This window comes from Canis aureus, chromosome 28 (assembly GCF_053574225.1).
Source record: "Canis aureus isolate CA01 chromosome 28, VMU_Caureus_v.1.0, whole genome shotgun sequence".
Classification (NCBI taxonomy): Eukaryota; Metazoa; Chordata; class Mammalia; order Carnivora; family Canidae; genus Canis; species Canis aureus.
In genome coordinates this window covers 22,827,651-22,847,552 of record NC_135638.1, presented here as the reverse complement: position 1 = coordinate 22,847,552, position 19,902 = coordinate 22,827,651, and the positions used below count along the sequence as shown (strand labels likewise).

The following is a 19,902-nucleotide window of genomic DNA, read 5'->3' as shown; positions in this document are numbered from 1 at the left end:
GAAGAAACCATTTTTTCAACTCTCAGTCCAAAGGCCAAAAATAAATAAAAAATTAAAAATACCCATGTCTCCGCTCAAACAGTCCAATGGAAAGACTGTCCTCAGGTCTTCAATGGATTGGATACGGCCCACTCGCATTGAAGAAAGCAACCTGCATTACTCAGTCTACTAAGACAAATCTTAATCTCATCCAGAAACACCCTCACAAATACACTCAGAATAATGTTTGGCCAAATGTCTAGATGCCCAACAGCCCAGTCAAGTTGCCACATAAAATTAAACATCAGGGGCAGCCCAGGTGGCTCAGCAGTTTAGCACCGCCTTCAGCCCAGGGCCTGATCCTGGAGACCTGGGATCAAGTCCCATGTAGGGCTACCTGCATGGAGCCTGCTTCTCCCTCTGCTTGTGTCTCTGCCTCTCTCTCTCTCTCTCTCTCTCTGTGTGTCTCATGAATAAATAAACCAAATCTTTAAAAAAAAAATTAAACATCACATTTACCATGCCAGAAAATCCTGCCAAATCCTATAGCTCACATATGATGGACTCTTAGTAGAGATTTTCCCAAATTTGACAACAATCCTAAAACTTATATAACATTACTCATAATGAATTTCAAAACTGAAGCAAACTTTTCTCAGTTATCTGTAAGCAAAAAAGCTATCAAAGATGTATGTCTGGTAGTTAATAAAAATATTATCTTATTTTTCTGGATTAATTTTTATGTCTGTGATATTTGTCAGCTTTTTAAAAACCCTATAATTTGGGACGCCTGGGTGGCTCAGCAGTTAAGCATCTACCTTCAGCTCAGGGTGTGATCCTGGAGTCCTGGGGTCGAATCACACGTCGGACTTCCTGCATGGAGCCCGCTTCTCCCTCTGCCTGTGTCTCTGCCTCTCTGTCTCTCTCTCTCTATGTCTCTCATGAATAAATAAATAAAATTTTTTTTTTAAAGTTGGTATTTTTTAAATGGTGGTAAAAGGTTCTTTTATGGTACATAACAGCAATTTTAAATATTTTAATATACATTGAATTTTGATAATTAATTTCATAGTTCTCACTTGATAATCTGTCTTTGAATATTATGTATGTCTTACCTCCACATTGAGACTGCAAACCTTCCACTTTGCATCTACCTAAGTATTAAGCACCTGAAATAAACCATCTATAAATATATTTCTTGGATTGAACACAAAAAAGCCTAAATTTTTAAAAATTTATTTTTATATTTTGTAATTCTCTCTGAAGGCAACTTCTTAAGACATTTCTACAAGGTGAATAGTAGCTTACAATTAATGGAGACATCACCACCATCTTAGACCATTTGGAGTGCTATAATTGAATCCCAGAGACCTGGAGGCTTATAAACAACAGAAATGAATTTCTCACTAGAAGCTAAACAGTCCAAGATCAAGGCACCAACAAATATAGTGTCTGGGGAGAGCTCAGTTTCTGGTTCATAGGAAGCTATCTTTTCACTGTATCCTCACATGGTGGAAGGAGCAACAGAGCTCTCTGGGGTCTCTTTGATAAGGGCACTAATCTCATTCATGTGGGCTCCACCTCCATTAATAACCTCCCCAAAGCTCCCAACATCATCACATGGGGCATCAGGTTTCAACATATGAAATTGGGGGGTTGGGAGATACATTTTCATTCTATAGCATCACTAAACCAGTCACCTGAGAGTGATGATTGATTTTACTCTTCCTTAACCCCTACCCTCACCCAAACAAAACCTCCACATTACACTGCAATTCTCACTATCTCTTACTTGTCACTCAATTTCCTTTCCTCCTACTGCTGCCTCAGGCTACATTCTCATAATGTCTCCCGTGCCATTGCAGTGACTACCTAAACCTTCCCTTCTCCTGCTGCACCCTCCAATCTTTTTCCATATTGCTAGATACTTTTTTCTAAAATAAAAGCCCCTTCTTGGGACACTTGGCTGGCTCAGTTAGTGGAGCATGCAACTCTTGATCTCCAGGTTGTTAGTTCAAGCCCCATGGTGAGTGTAGAGATTACTTAAAAATCCTGGAGACTCAGGATGGAGTCCCACATCAGGCTCCCTGCAGGAAGCCTGCTTCTCTCTCTGCCTATGTCTCTGCCTCTCTCTGTCTCTCTCATGAATAAATAGATAAAATATTTTTCAAAATAAATTTTTAAAAATTAAGGAGCATTGCTTAAATGAAGGGTCAGTACTATCCACAGATAAATAAAATGTCCAGATCCAGGAAGCCTGAGAAGTGACAAAAATGCTTTCTGCTCACAATATCCTTGTAATCAACCTGCTTAAGTTCCCAAAGTTCCTACTTATATTGTCACCAATATCCCTGGGAGATAAGACTATATATTTTTTTTTTAAGATTTTATTTATTTATTCATGATAGACACAGAGAGAAAGGGGCAGAGACACAGGCAGGAGAAGATGCTCCTTATTAGGAGCCCAATGTGGGACTTGATCCCAGGACCCGGGATCAGGACCTGAGCCAAAGGCAGATGCTCAACCTCTGAGCCACCCAGGCGCCCCGAGATAAGACTATATAGTCAGAGCTACCACATCTCAACTTTATTCAATTTTTAGTGGCTGCCTTGATCTCTGGGTTAGAACAATTCTAAGGCTAAGTGTAGACTTAGAAGGGAAATTGTGCCCATTTTGATGGACAACAGCCACTGTGACATCTTAATATAAGCCATGACACATGACTCTTACACCTGAGCAGAGAAGAAGCTGAGGAGGAAAAGAAGAAGGGGGATGGCCCTGAATTAATTTCTCAGATTAATATCAAAAATTTCCCAAATCAGGAAGTGCCTGGCTGGTTCAGACAGTGGAGCACACAGCTCTTGATCTCAGGGTCATTAGTTCAAGCCCCATGCTGGGTCTGGAGCCTACTTAAAAACAAAACAAAACAGAAAACCAACAAACAAACAAAACTTCCCAAGTCAGGACAGACTCAGCTAAGCAGAGCAGTGAGTAGGAAACAATGTCTGCTAGAACCGGGATGGTTCTTCTTAATTAGTAGCCGAATGAAGCTGATTGATAAGGAAGTCATCGAGACCCAGGAGAGCCAGTGAAATCAGTATACATAACCTGACACTACTTGAATCTAAGTTAGCAAATAAGAGTTAAACTAGTTGGGAGGGCAGCCCTGGTGACTCAGTGGTTTAGCACCACCTTCAGCCCAGGGCCTGATCCTGGAGACCCGGGATGGAGTCCCACATCGGGCTCCCTACATAGAGCCTGCTTCTCCCTCTGCCTGTGTCTCTGCCTCTCTCTCTCTCTCTCAGGAATAAACAAATAAATTATAAAAAATAAAATAAAATAAACTAGTTGGGAGAAGCAAGATAAGAGAAAGAGGCCAGGGACTAGGTGGATGGAGGAAGGACTGGCCACTAAACAGCAAAGGTGTAGAGACCACAGCTGCCCTTGAGGAACTGGCATACACGGAGGCTACCTGCCAACATGATGAGGAATTGTCTTGGCCCTTGGAAAGAGTAAGGCCCTGAAGAAATGAGGGTCAATGACAGGAAAGACTCCAATTTGAGAAAGGAAAGACTAAGTGCACGGAATAGACCCAGAAGAGATCTGAAAGGGATACCACAGTCTACAGTGTAGACAACCAAGAGACAGCACGAGGTCCTGGGTGAGACGAAGGCAAGCTCTACCTAAACCGGGGAGGCACACAGGCTGAGAGACAAATGCAGGCAGGCAGATTTGACTGTCACAGAGAGTCTCTGAATCTATGGCAAGAGATCCCATTGTCCAAGCTCCTGCAGAATAACAAGGAGACTAAGGAGTCCCTCAGATTTTTAACCATTAGAAGATATTGATCGAGGTGACATTAATAAAGCAGATGCTATATAGCAGCCAGAAGGATAAAATGGAAGTTAGTTAATTTACAAGTCCTAAAAGACCAGGGAAGAAAGGAGAAGGCTTTTGAGAAAAAGGAAAGAAAAAATCACCATTTTTTTTTAAACATAGCAGGAGGAGGGAATCATGAAAACATGGGAAAATATCCTTTGAATTTGGCAGTTAGGAGTGAGGGCAGGGGAAATGAAAGACATTACACTCAACTCCATTCATTGTACCCGTTCTCATGAGCTGTGTTCATAGTAGAGCTGATGAAGGAAAAGGCTGAAGCTCATGGCTAAAGTGGATCCCCAGGGATTATCAGTTAACATTCATTAGCATGAACAGTGTGAGCTGGTTACACTGCACAATAAGCAGTGGAGTCATGCACAGTCTCAAAATCATTTTTTCTGTGGTAGGAGGACTGGCCCGGCAGCTGTAAGGATCAGTTTTTGAATCACGTGAGGAGAAAATGTCACGATCCCATAGTAATGATAGAGCAACAAAGGAAAATGATCTCTCTCGGCTGTTTTTAAAGGGCTAACGGTGCCCTTTGGCTCTGTCTAGTTCCAGAAATTATACACTCATGATAACTACTAAGCAGCCCCAAACAAAGGAGCCCTATTTTCCATTCTTCATCTACTCTTACTCCAATCTGCAGAAGCAAAAATAGAATGCTGTTATAATACTGGTCATAACAGGGAACAGAATGCCTCAAGCAAGAACATCTATGGAAGAAATATATTATATTTAGATTACAAAAATCACACTTAGTGGTTTACACAGCACAGACAGAAATAAAGCCATTTTTTAAAACAAAGGCAAGTGGAACTAACCATTTTTAAAACAAAGCTTTTAATGATACAAATGAATAAATGTTCATTAAGAGAGAAATATCTCACATGCTTCAGTCCTCACTTTAATTAAGAACATTGTCAGCAAGTTAAAAGAAAAATTTTTACTAACTTTTCAGAATAGTGATTATGATTACCAGATTATCATAATAATCTCCCAATTAACACTTTAAACAGTAAAAAGCAAAATTGTGAAAAGATTTTATGAACTCTTAGGTCCCTATGTAAAACGGTTCCTAGACATTTAGACATATGGATAAATGGTAACAATTGCAAAATCCAACACACACTGTTATGCTCTCTATCAACTTTAGTACCTTCAACTGTAGGAATAAGTCAAGATTTCAAGTGAAAGCTTAAATTTAAAGTTTTCATATTGGTCAGGGTGCCTGGCTGACTCAGCCAGTAGAGCATGCAACTCTTGATCTCAGGGTTGTGAGTTCAAGCCCTATGTTGGGCAGGGAGCATACTGAAAGAGAGAGAGAAAGTTTTCATATTGGTCAACTAATACTTGACAAGGGAGCCAAGAATACACAATGGGTAAAAGACACTGTCTAAATGGTGACAGGAAAACTGGATATTCACATGCAAAAGAATGAAACTGAATCTCTATCATACACCATTCACAAAAATTAACTTAAAATGGATTACAGATTTAAATGTAAGTCCTGAAGCCATAAAATTCCTAGAGAAAAAAAGAAAAATAAGAAAGAGCTCTTTGACATTGATTGATCTTGGCAATGATATTTTGGTATGACAAAATAAAAGCATAAGCAACAAAAGCAAAAATAAACAAGTGGGACAACCACAAATGGAAAAAAATTCTGCACAACAAAAGAAACAATCATCAAAATGAAAAGGTAACCTATGAAATGGGAGAAATTGTTTGGAAGCTACATATCTGGTAAGGGGATAATATCCAAAATATACAAGGAACTCATACAACTCAAATTTGATTTCAAAAATGGGCAGAAAACTTGAATAAACATTTTTGCAAAGGAGACATACAAATGGCCAACAGGTACATGAAATATTATTAATCATTAGAAAATGCAGATTAAAAAAAGTGAGACATCACCTTATATCTTTTTTTTTTTAAGATTTTATTTATTTATTCATGAGGGACACAGAGAGAGAGGCAGAGACATAGGCAGAGGGAGAAGCAGGCTTCCTATGGGAAGCCCTGTGTGGGACTTGATCCCAGGACTCTGGGATCACAACCTGAGCCCAAGGCAGATGCTCAACCACTAAGCCACCCAGGTGCCCCCTTTATACCTTTTTAAATGGCTATTCTTAAAGACAAGAGATGTGGTGATGGATGTTAGCCAGACTTATTGTGATGATCACTTCACAATATATACATATATCCAATCATTACATTGTACACCTGAAAATAATACAATGTTATACATCAATTATATCTCAATTAAAAATTAAAATTTAAAAGATAATTGATGAAAAGTGCTAGCAGGAATGTGAAGAAAACAAAACCTTTGTGCACTGTTGTTGGGAGTGTAAATTGGTATAGCCACTATAGAAAACAGAGAGGAGGGGGATCCCTGGGTAGCTCAGTGGTTTGGCCCTGTCTTCAGCCGAGGGCGTGATCCAGGAGTCCCGGGATTGAGTCCCGCATCGAACCTGCTTCTCCCTCTGCCTGTGTCTCTTCCTCTCTCTGTGTGTGTCTCTCATGAATAAATAAATATTTTTTAAAAAATAAAGAAAACAGGAGGTTCTTCAAAAAATTAAAAATAGAACTACAACATGATCCATCAATCCTGCTTCTGGGTCTATTTCAAAGGAAATGAAATCACTATCTGGAATAGATATCTGCACTCCCATGTTGATTGCAGCATTATTTACATTAGCCAAGACACAGAAACAACCAGTTTATTGACAGATGAATGAATAAAAAATATATATATATATTTGGTATATGTACATATTTGGTATATGTACATATTTGGTATATGTACATATACCAAAATGTAAATGGAATATTGTTCAGCCATACAAATGAAGGAAATCCTGTCATTTGCAACAACATGAATGGACCTTGATGGTATTATGCTAAGTGAAATAAGTCAGATAAGTACCATATGGTCTCACTTGTATGTGGAATCTATAAAACTTAGAGTAGATTGGTGGTTTCCAGGGGCAGGAAAATGAGGAAAATGGGTGAAAGTGGTCAAAAGGTATAAATTTCCAATTATAAAAGTTCTTGGGATCTAAGGTACAGTATATATAGTTAATAATATAGTACTGTATGCTTCTAAGTTGCGGAGAGTAGATCTTTAAAATTCTCATCACATACAAACACACACATAGCTATGTAAGGTGATGGATGTGTTAACAAATCTTATTATGGTAACATATGCATATCTCAAATCACATTGTACATCTTAAATGTACACAATGTTATATGTGAATTATATCTCAAGGAAGCTGGAAAACATCTTTTGTGAATTAAAGCTTCACAAAGACCTTAGACAACTTCTTTGGAGTTCTAGAGAACTTAACATAACTGTTATCTAAACTACTATCACAGACATAACTGGCCAGAGTCCAATGAGCTAATACATGCAAAAACGTTTGTGAACAACAACCTGATGTATGTATGGAAGGCCCCAGTCTTGGTTGGTTGGTCGGTCGGTTGGTTGGTTGGTCAATATATATTTTATTCAAAAAGTTTTTTCCAAAAGAAATTTTTAAAAATAAAAATAAAAGTTTTTTCCAACTTTATTGAGTTATAATTAAATAAAAATTGTATAGAAAGTGTACAACATGATGGCTTGATATAAGGCCCCACTTTACTAATGTCATAGCTTTAAAGTTCTTCTGGAATATAGGAATTAAAGAACAAATAGAGATCCCAGGAAAAGAGGTGCAACCTATATTGTTACCTTTAAGCAACTTCCAGACATATATACAATATACTATATTATACATTATTCTCCTATTTAACAAAGAGGAAAAATAGGGCAGTGAGAAAAGCACTCAAACTAAGATGTGTCTAGACTCATTATATAACTGGTTTTCTAAAAATAAAAGGTAAAAATAAGTTCAGTGTATTTTCTACAGATTATTTAGATGCTCAAGATGTTTATGTTGTAGCAAAAAGCGCTTTAGGCTTTAAAAAAAAACACACATACAAAATTTTGCTTTTTATTTATTTAGAATTGTGAATCTAGTCACTTTGCATCTGTCAAAGAAAAAATATTTTAAGCGAGATTGGGGTTATGGGAGAACACCAAACCTCCTCCACCCCCAACAGAAAAATTCTATTAGACACTTTTAAACATTGAGTAAATTATCTTCATGCTGCTAACTATAAATGTCATGTTGAGTATAAAAGGCCATGACTCAGAGAGGAGAGGAGGAGAAGGAAACAGGAAGAGAAAGAGAGGGAGAGGGAGAGAGAGAGAGAGAGAGAGAGAGATCACCATGTGCTTGTCTGAAGGACCAGCCATGTTGAAATGAGAGGGCAGGAGAGGGCGGACAGTTTTCCTAGCACTGGCACTGTGGGTGGTGACTGGGGACAGGCACAGAAGCCAAGGAATTAACCAGTCTCAAGACTCCAAATGGAACTTGAGTGTACAGTTGTTGTTGGCCTCAGAACTGACTCAGTCTTCCAGGTGCAAGGGAGGATTTGATTCTCGCCTGCAAACAACTTCCAGTGACCTTGGCAGGTCCGGAAGTGAATCAGAACTCCAGATGCCCAGCGCACTGATTCCTTTTAAAGAAAATACCATATGCCAACAAACTAATTGGTTAGAATGTGACCCATCCAAGCAGTTTATCCTCTAATTTTAAGTGACAAAAGCAGAATACAAAAGATGTGACCAGTAATTAGACTTGATTAGATTTGAACAAATATATTCATGAATATCATGAATATCATGAATATGAACACATCCCGGAGGATATTTTGCAAAATGAAAAGTTATGTTGAAGCCACAGAAAAACAAGACTTTTTTTTCTTTGGCTTTGTTGTCATTTTATTTTTGCCATTTCAGAAATGATTACAAGAAAAAGTCAAAAGACAAATGGTAACTTAAGAGAAAATATTTACAACTCCTATCCCAAAAAACTCTAATATATAGAAAACTTAAAATTTCAGAAAAAGACCAAAATCCCTACAGAAAAAAAGTTCAATAAACAGTTCTCAGAGGAAAAGCCATTTGCTTGTTAACATGTGAGAAGATGCTTATAATAAGAGAAATGTAAATTAAAACTGTATTGAGATAGAAGTTCTCACATATAAAATTGGCCAAAAGCCAAAAGCTTGACAATTCATTTACCTGATGCTATGAGGAAACTGGTAACTGTCAAGCAGGCTGGTGGGAGTAAATTACAGATGCATTTACGGTTAGATCCAGCAATCTCACTTCTAGGAACTTACCCCGAAGATAAATAAATACTGAACAATATACTCGCAAGGTGAGTCATTGCAGAATTGTTTGTAAAAGCAAAACATTGGAAACAGCCCAAATATTCACCAATAAGGAACTGGTTGAATAAACCCACACAATGAAGTATACATAGTCTTGGAAATGAGTAAGATTTCTTTCTTTGTTGTTTTAAAGATTTATTTATTTATTTATTCATTCATTCATTCATTCATTCATTCATTCATGAGAGACAGAGAGAGAGGCAGAGACACAGGCAGAAGGAGAAGCAGGCTCCACGCAGGGAGCCCGACGCGGGACTCGATTCCAGGACTCCAGGATCATGCCCCAGGCCGAAGGCAGGCGCTAAACCGCTGAGCCACCCAGGTGTCCCATGAATAAGATTTCTATGTACTGATAAGGAGTAGTTTGAGTAGTTTCCAACATATGGTAAGTGGGGAAAAAAATGCATAACAGTATATATAAAATGCTACATTTTTTATAAGAAAGGAAATCGAATAAAAAATATCTATACAAGTACATATACATATATGTGTGTTTGTTTATTTTGCTTATTTTTCCAGAAACTTTGGAAAGATAAACTACTAATAAATACCAAGAGAGTGAGCACAGGGAGGCAGAGTGGGGAACAGGAAGAGAAATGCTACAGATAGAAGGAAGACTTTCCTAAACATGTCTTTTTATATAGTTTTGATTTTTGACCTATATAAATGTTTCAAATGTTCAAAAATAGATTAAATTAAATCAAAAAGGAAAAGCAACCCTAAAATTGAGAAGAAAAAAATTGATATAACTATATCAAATGAGTACCATACTGACATAAAGCAGAAATTTATTTCAAACGACCTTTTTTTTTTAGGTTAAAATAAATTTTTATTATAAGTTTTTATTAATCAAGTGACCTTTTAAACACACATTTAAACTGTACATTTCTTAAAGGGATATAGTCTGGGGACTAAAAGAACCACCAAAAAAAAATCCTCAAAATTCACTTAGTGTTTTTATTGATGTAATGATGTAGTAATACAAATATTGTAATTATGAAGCCTTTTCATGTATCTACCAGGATAAAGCAAATAAATATGCTAATTTTATTTGAAAATTCCAGTGAAAGAGAAAAATATAAAATCGATCAGTTAAGAAAACTTCATAATGCTACATTTTTTACAATAGATTTTTTGCAATATAATTCACATTCCATAAATTAACCTTTTTAAAGTGTAAAGTTCAGGGGCACCTGGGTGGCTGGGTGGGTTAAGCATCTGCCTTCAGTTCAGGTCATGATCTCGGAGTCCTGGGATGGAGCCCCATTCAGGCTCCCTGCTCAGCGGGATGTCTGCTTCTCCGTCTCCCTTTGCCCTCCGACCACCCCCCCTTGTGCATGCACTCTCTCTCTCTCTCTCAAATAAATAATGAAATCTTTTAAAATAAATGAAGTGTAAAATTCAGTAGCTTTTAGTATATTCACCACTATCTAATTTCAGAACATTTTCAGCACCCCAAAAGGAAACCCCATATCCATGAGTAGTCACTATCATTTGCTCTCACCTGAAACCCCTGCAACCACTCATATACTTTCTGTATCCAGAGATTTGTCTACTCTGGACATGTCACAGAAACAGAATTTTATAACATACAGTCCTTTATAACTGGTTACTTTGACTCAGCAAAATGTACCAAAATCTGCATTACTTCCCTGTGGCTGCTATTATAAACAACCACAAGTTAAAACAACAGAAATTTCTTATCTTACATTTCTCAGAGCCAGAAGTCCAAAAGCAAGATATCAGTAGGGACATGCTCCCTCCAAAGGGTCAAGGGAACTATTCGTTCCTTCTCTTTTCCAGCTTCTGGCAGCTCCAGGCATTCCTTGGCTGGTGGCCACATCACTCCAATCTCTGCCACTATGGTCACATCGCCTGCCTTTTCTCTGTCCTCTTTGTGTCTCTTATTAGAACACTTGTCATTGGATGGGAGTCCACTTAGATAATCCAGGATGATCTCATTTCAAGATCCTAACTTGGGCAGCCCGGGTGGCTCAGCGGTTTAGCACCGCCTTCAGCCCAGGGCCTGATCCTGGAGACCCTGGATTGAGTCTCAGGATGGGCTCCTGCATTGGAGCCTGCTTCTCCCTCTGCCTGTGTCTCTGCCTCTCTCTCTCTCTTTCTCTGTGTCTCTCATGAATAAATAAATAAAATCTTTAAAAATAAATAAATAAATAAACTACTGACTCTTTTTCTTAATATATTTCCTACCTCTGTTTATAATTAGAACCTATAGGCAGTGAATCCTAAGTAGCAATAAATCCACCCATCACATAGATCATAATTTCCAAAAACTTTCCCCCACTAAAAGAAACCAAGACTCCTTGAGAAAATTAGTGCTTCCAAGTCTGAATCAGGAATAATGAAAATGAGCATATAGTACCAGAAGCTATTAAAGACTAATGGAGTAGGATTTGGGGACCTGCCTCCAAAGGATCAGGAACTGGGAAGAATTTCCACTGGCCAAATGTGGGATAATATGAGCATTTAAAAGAATGATAATTATAGACTATTGTAAATATTGGATAAACAGAATCCAGGAGTCTATAGCGATATAAAAAGCAGAGGAGTAAAGAAAAAGAAGAAAATTCACTCATCTTTACTGGAAGTAATGATTAAACAAACTCCCCTCTCTAAAAAATTGGCAATTAAACAGGAAAAAAATAAATATTGATCACTACCTTTTAAGGAGAAACAACACTTCATCCTCATTTCATGAGGGAAAGCTTGCTTTTATGGAAGAACGCCAGATAATAAATGGAGGAGGAGAGATACAATTGAAAATTCACTATTTTCCAAACCCTAACAATGACATTGATTCAGGCAAGAATCATCAATGCATGCTAAAACAAAACAAAAACAAACAAACAAACAAATCCCACTAGGTGAAGATGCTTGTGCAACAGGATACTCACAAAGTAGAAAATTATCAACCAACATATTCCTTGCTAATGGTAAAGGTGAAAGTACTGGTGATGGTTATCTTAATCAAATGCTATGGGCTGAATGTTTGTGTCCCCTCAAAATTCATATTCTGAAGTCCTAACTCCCAGTGAGATTGTTAGGAGATGGGGTCCTTAAGGAATTAATTTTTTTTTTTAGGATTTTATTTATTCAGGGCAGCCTGGGTGTCTCAGCGGTTTAGCACCGCCTTCAGCCCAGGGCCTGATCCTGGAGACCTGGGATCAAGTCCCACGTTGGGCTCCCTGCATGGAGCCTGCTTCTCCCTCTGCCAGAAGGCGGCTCCTTCTTGCCCTCTGTCAGGTGAGAAGCCTGACTCGGGACTCAATCCCAGGACACCGCCACTGAGGTGGCTCAGTCAGTTAATTTAAAAAAAAAAAAAAAAAAAAAAAAAGATTTTATTTATTGATTTTATTTATCTCATGAGAGGGGCAGAGACATAGGCAGAGGGAGAAGCAGGTTCCCTGCGAGAAGCCTGACTCGGGACTCAATCCCAGGATCCCTGGATCATGACCTGAGCCAAAGGCAGATGCTCAACCACTGAGCGGTGCACCCAGGTCCCCCCCCCCTTTAGGAATTAATGTAATTTTAATTTATTTTTTTAGATTTTATTTAAATTCCATTTGCCAACACATAGTATAACACCTGGTGCTCATCTCATCTTGAACCCTCCTTAATGCCCATCACCCAGTTACCCCATTCCCCCACCCATCTCTCCTTCTACAACCCTTTGTTTGTTTCCCAGAATTAGAGGTCTCTCATGGTTTGTCTTCCTCTCTAATTTTTCACTACTCAGTTTCCCTCCTTTCCCTTATGGTCCCTTTCACTATTTCATATTAGATATTTAATGATACATTTGACAAAAGATTTATCTGTACAGTGACAAAAACAAAACACTACAGAAAGAAATTAAAGAAGATCTAGGAGTACCTAGTTGGCTCAGTCACTAGAGCATACAACACTTGATCTTGGGGTGGTGGGGCTTAAACTCACATTGGAGGTAGAGTTTACTTTAAAAAAAAAAGATCTAAAATAATTGGAGAGATATAGCATAGAGCCAAAGACGTTGGCTCTCCCCAAACTGATCTATAGTTTCAACATAATTGCAATCAAAATCCTAGTAGGATTTTGTGTAGAAACTGACAAACTGGGATGCCTGGGTGGCTCAGCAGTTGGGTACCTGCCTTCCACCCAGGGCGTGATCCTGAAGTCCTAGGATCGAGTCCCACATCGGGCTCCCTGCGTGGAGCCTGCTTCTCTCTCTGCCTGTGTCTCTGCCTCTGTGACTCTCATGAATAAATAAATAAAATCCAAAAAAAAAAAAAAAGGAAACTGACAAATTGATACTACATCACATAGATATGCAAAGAACATAGAATATCCACATAACTGAAAAAAACATATACTACATACATACTGTACCTGATTTCAAGACTAATCAAGACAGTGTGGTACTGGCATAACAAAGAGATCAATGAGACAAAATAGAGGGTCCAATAATAGACTTATATTTATATGAAAAACTGATTTTCAACAAAGATGCACAAGTAATTCAGTGGAGAAAAGATAGTCTTTAATTTGGGGACACCTGGATGGTTGAGCATCTGCCTTTGAGCCCTCGGTTGAGCATCTGCCTTTGGCCCAGGGAGTGATCCCAGGATGCTGGATCGAGTCCCACATTGGGCTCCTTGTGAGGAGCCTGCTTCTCCCTCTGCCTGTGTCTCTGCCTATCTGTGTGTCTCTCATGAATAAATAAATAAAATATATTTTTTTAAAAAGATAGTCCTTAATTTTACTGAAATATCTTAAAAATTTAAAGAACACTTAAAAATAAAAAAAGCTTAGGTACACCTGGGTGGCTCAGTCAGTTAAGCAGCCAACTCTTGGTTATGGCTCAGGTCATGATCTCAAGGTCCATGGGGCTCCTTGCTCATTGGGGAGTGTGCTGGAGATTCTCCTCTCCCTCTGCACCTCCTCCCAACAGTTCTCTTTCTTTCTCTCTCTAAAGTCAATAAATCTTTAAAAAAATAAAATAAAATTTGGGGCAGCCCAGGTGGCTCAGCAGTTTAGCGCCACCTTCAGCCCGGAATGTAATCCTGGAGACCCGGAATCGAATCACACATCAGGCTCCCTGCACGGGGTCTGCTTCTCCCTCTGCCTGTGTCTCTGCCCCTCGTGCTCTCTCTCTCTGTGTGTCTCTCATGGATAAATAAATAAAATCTTTTTTTTAAATAAAATAAAATAAAATAAAATATAAAATAATAAAATTTAATAAAATTTAAAAACCTTAAAATGGTAAATTTTACATTACATATATTTTACCACAAATAAACTTTTTTTTCAAATAAACTTTTAGTTGAAATAAACAGAGAAAAATAAAGTAAAGATGACAAATGTTAACAATTATTAAAGATAGTTGGTAGATGTATATCTACCTTCTATCTATATATATCTATATCTATATCTATATCTATATCTATATCTATATCTATATAACCAGGTCCTTATTTATACTCTTCCAACTTTTGTGTATTAGAAAATTCCCATAATGAGTCAGTTTTGAATTTTTAAGGAAAGCAAAAGTATTGACTGTGAGGGAAGAAGGAAGAAGGGAGGAAAATATTTCAAGCAAGAAAAAGGAGGAAAGAAAGAGAAGGGAAGAGAAAGATCCTTCTGTCTGTGACACAAATCATTGCAAGGCTGAGATTCCCACTACAGAGACTCCAGTATGCACATAGGAGGGAGCACATGCTCTGCAGCTCAAACCTGCAGAAGCTACAGGAACATCCAGGAAAGTGCATTTCTTCTAGGAGCACAGCGAGAGGCTATGCAGGTTTTGCCCTGCACCAGGGCACCACACAGCAGACACTGTAGATTTACATATTTGATATTATAGTCTTCCAAAAGAGGGAATCTATAAGTTCACAAGGCCCTGTAAGCTAGGCTGACATTCAGAGTGGGGTGGGGGGGTGGGGGGGAAGAACAAATATTCACGTCCTTAAGGGTCAAAGCTTGGGCTAGAATATTATATAGTACTGTTTCGGACAAAACCACTTTGTGCATAATCATAATAAAATGATATTTCATATGGAAACATTAGAGGTAATTTCATATTATTTTTATTCTTGTTTCTCAAAAAAGAAAATAAATGGCATTTCTAAACAGCTGTGTTTAGGGACACCTGGGTGGCTCAGTGGTTGAGCATTTAGCTCAGGGCATGGTCCTGGGGTCCTGGGATCAAGTCCTGCCTGCATCAGGCTCCCTGCAGGGAGGCTGCTTCTTTCTCCCTTTGCCTGTGTCTCTGTCTCTCTTTCCATGTCCCTCATGAATAAATAAAATCTTTAAAAAAATAAAAATTAAAAACTTAAAAATGAACAGCTGTGTTTAATACCTACATGCAAGAAAATAAAACCACTTTCTTACACCACATATGAAAATAAACTCAAAATGGATTAAAGACCTAAATTTAACACCTGAACCCATAAAACTCCTAAAAGAAAACAAAAGCAGTAAACTCTTAACACCAGTTAGCAAAGTTTTTTTGGATTTGTTTTTTTAGGCTAGAGCAATGAAAGCAAAAATAAACAATTGGGACTACAACAAACTAAAAAGCTTCTGTACAGGGAAGGAAACCATCAACAAAACAAAAAGGCAACTATTATTTTAAATAAATAAATAAGTAAGTAAGTAAATAAATAAATAAATAAAAATGGACAGAGGGAGACACCTAGGTGGCTCAGCAGTTGGGTGTCTGCCTTTGGCTCAGGGCGTGATCCCAAGATCCGCAACGAGTCCTGCATGGGGCTACTTTGCCGGAAGCCTGCTTCTCCCTTTGCCTATGTCTCTTCCTATCTCTCTCTCTTAGTCTCTCATAAATAAATAAATAAAATCTTTTAAAAAGTATAAAAAAATAAAAATGGGCAGAGGACCTGAACATACATTTTTCCAAAGAAGCCATACAGATGGCCACCAGACAAGATGAAAAGATGCTCAACATCACTTACCATCAGGCAACCGCAAATCAGAACCACAATGAAACATCACCTCACATCTGTCAGAATGGCTAGTAACAAAAAGATAAAAAATAACAAGTATTGGCAAAGATGTTGAGAAAAGGAAGCCCTCATGCAGTGTTGGTGGAAAAGTAAATTGGAGCAGCCACAGTGAAAAACAGTATGGAGGTCCTTCAAAAAATTAAAAATAGGGCAGCCCCGGTGGCACAGCAGTTTAGCGCCGCCTGCAGCCCAGGGCGTGATCCTGGAGACCCTGGGTCGAGTCCCACATCAGGCTGTCTGTATGATGCCTGCTTCTCCCTCTGCCTGTGTCTCTGCCTCTCTCTCTGTCCCTATGAATAAATAAATAAAATCATAAAAAAAAGTTAAAGATAGAAATTTCATACAATCCAGCAATTCCACTTCTGAGTATTTACCCAAAGAAAAGAAAAACACTAATTTGAAAGGATATATACACCTGTATGTTCATTGCAGCATTATTTATATTACTCAAGGAGCACCTGGCTGGCTCAGTAGGTGGAGCATGAGACTCTCGATCTCAGGGTCCTGAACTTGAGCATAGAGTTAGGCAAGTTAGGCATAGAGATTACATTAAAAAAATAAAACAGAGGGATGGCAAGTCCATTGAGCCTCCAACTCTTGTCTTTGGTTCAGGTCATGATGGAGCCCCCTGCTAAGCCCCCTCCAACTCTTGTCTTTGGTTCAGGTCATGATGGAGCCCCCTGTCGGGCTCCCTGCTAAGCAGGGAATCTGCTTCTCCCTCTCCCTCTGCCCCTCCCCCTGCTTGTGCTCACTGTCTCACTCAAAGAAATAAATAAAATCTAAAAAAAAAGCAGGGGGATAGTACAATAGCCAAGATATGAAAGCTACCTAAGTGTCCATCGATAGATGAATGGATAAAGAAGATGTGAGAGTTGTAAAAAAAAAAAAATGTGAGAGATGTAGATTTAGACATAGATACAAAATGGAATAGTACTCAGCCATTAAAAAAATGAAATCTTGCCATTTGCTACATTGATGGACCAAGGTACTAAGTAAAATAATTCAGATAGAGGGACGCCTGGGTGGCTCAGCAGTTGAGCATCTGCCTTTGGCTCAGGGCACGATCCTGGAGTCCTGGATCGAGTCCCACATCAGGCTTCCTGCATGGAGCCTGCTTCTCCCTCTGCCTATGTCTCTTCCCTCTCCCTCTGTGTCTCTCATGAATAAATAAAATCTTTTAAAAAAAAATAAATAATTCAGACAGAGAAAGACAAATACTATATGACTTCACTTACATGTGAGATATAAACAAACAAAGCAAAACGAAACAAACTCATAAATCAGAAAACAAACTGGTGGTTGCCAGAGGGGAGAAAGGAGAAAGGGGGATGGGAAAAATAGGTGAAGGGGATTAAGAAGTACAAACTTCCAGTTATAAAATAAATAAGTCACAGGGATGTAAAGTACAGCATAAGGAATATAGTCAATAATATTGTAATAACTTTGTATGATGACAAATAGTAACTAGAGTCATTGTGGTGATCATTTTCTAGTATATATAAACATGTAATCGTTATGTCATACACCTGAAACTAATATAATACTGTATGCCAACTAAACTCCAAATTTATAAATAAATAAATAAGCAGGGCAGCCTGGGTGGCTCAGCGGTTTAGCACTGCCTTCAGCCCAGGGCATGATCCTGGGGACCTGGGATCGAGTCCCACATCGGGCTCCCTGGGTGGAGCCTGCTTCTCCCTTTGCCTGTGTCTCTGCCCCTCTCTCTCTGTTTCTCATGAAGAAATAAATAAAATTTAAATAAATAAATAAATAAATAAATAAATAAATAAATAAATAAGCAGTTGTGTTTAATAAATAATAGATGTTCTTTATGTTACCACTAATATTTAAAACCACAGGTCTAAGGGTATCTACGTGGCTCAGTCGATTAAATGTCTGCCTTCAGCTCAGATAATGATCCCAGAGTCCAGGGATCAAGACCCACATCAGGCTCCCTGCTCAGTGGGGAGTCTCTCTCCCTCTGCCACTATCCATCCCTCCCTGCTCGTGATCTCTCTCTCTTTCTCTCATACTCTTTCTGAAATAAATAAATAAAATCTTTAAAAAAATAAAACAAAATTACAGGTCTAGGCTAATCATGTTTAATTTTTTTCTAATGTCCTGATATACCTGCTTTCCAAAAAGCATTAGCCCTTTTGAATAACACATGATACTTCTGGGATTAAATTTATCAGCTATAAAAGTGATATTCACTCAACACCTGTTTCCAGGAGTTGATTATATTTTTTCCTCCCAATTCCCACATGTCTAATCTGGGAGCTGATCTAATGGATCACAGAAACACTTCAGAAGGCAATGTAAAACAAAAGCAAGAGGAAAAAAAGCAATGGGAAAATCACTAAAAGCCTGCATTATTGATAAAATAACAGCAGCATCCATAAAGTGATTTGGTAATACAAAGTACCTGAAAGTACTATCTGCATTTAATCAAAATAAACCTCATAAACAAGAAATAATATCCCCAAATATTTCACTAGCTTAAGAGATTTTTAATGAGAGAAAACATCCTAGATTGATTAAACCTCTGAATAAACCATACATTAGACAAAAATTCGTTTTTGTTCACTTTTACTTGAACACTCTTCACTGTTATCAGAGCTTAGAATCAACCTAAAAAAGGATAAAAGTCCCAACTCACTCACCATACATTTAAGCCTGAGGGCTTTTGGCAAAGGATTCCCAGAAAATTGTTCGGCTGACCCCAGATTAACCCATTTGTAAATGCATCCAGTAGTCACTGAGCATGCTGGGGTTTTATTCATTTAATGAATGAATACTGGTCTGATGCAAATCTGTATGTAGTTAAAAATAAAGGACCCCATTTAATCCTACTCCAGATTTTTTGTTTTGCTTCTCAATACAGGACTGCTGTGGATATGTCAGTGCTACTTCCAGAATTACAGATTCTTACAGAATAAATCAAAGATACTGATGTTGAGGCAGCTCTTTCTGCCCATGGTCCTGTCCCCATGCTATAATAAAGCCACAACAAACTAACAGACGCTAATGCTGACAGCAGGAGGACAAAGAACTCCATGCACTTTTCATTAGAACTCTTAAGTATAAAAAACAAACAGAGGTGAATGACACATGCACGATTGACAGTGGTCAAAAACATGTGTCTCTAAGACAAAAACAGCTAACATTACATTTCAATTAGTCAAAGACCAAAAGACTGGAAAAGCCTTTAGGAGCCATCAAAAATATAAGATTCCAGACTGAATCCTATCCAATTTATATTTTCTTTTTTTTTAATCTTTTTTTTTTAAGATTTTATTTATTTATTCATGAGAGACACACACACAGAGAGAGAGAGAGAGAGGCAGGGACACAGGCAGAGGGAGAAGCAGGCTCCAGGCACTGGGAGCCCGACGTGGGATTCGATCCCGGGTCTTCAGGATCACACCCTGGGCTGAAGGTGGCGCTAAACCGCTGAGCCACCCTGGCTGCCCTCAATTTATATTTTCAATGTTTAGCAAGGTGCCTGCCACATGGTAGGAGGCTGAACAAATAAATAAATGAGTTGATGTTTTCTGCTGTGATAGAGAACTCTAATATCTAGTCTCTGCTCCTTCTATAATAATAGAATATCAAATTTTCAGCAGGGTATAGGACTGCCCAGAATCAAAACTACATTCCCAGTCTCCATTGCAGCTAGATGTACATATTATTAAGTTGTAACCCATGAGATAAAAGTAGAAGTGGAGGGGGACC

At 38.3% G+C, this 19,902-nt stretch overlaps 1 protein-coding gene across 3 annotated transcripts in view; it reads right to left on the bottom strand.

Annotated features, from left to right (window-relative positions):
* PRDM14 (PR/SET domain 14) overlaps positions 1 to 19,902 on the bottom strand; it is a 183,347-nt gene that overhangs the window by 13,638 nt on the left and 149,807 nt on the right. The window contains exon 9 of one of the 3 annotated variants that reach the window (XR_013367186.1): positions 4,854 to 5,170. The exons of 1 other annotated variant lie outside the window; for it this stretch is intronic. The gene's annotated coding sequence lies outside the window, so the exon portion shown is untranslated. Of the gene's footprint in view, positions 1 to 4,853; positions 5,171 to 16,130; positions 16,176 to 19,902 lie in introns of those variants that run through there. One more of the 3 variants, XR_013367187.1, reaches the window with a different exon arrangement.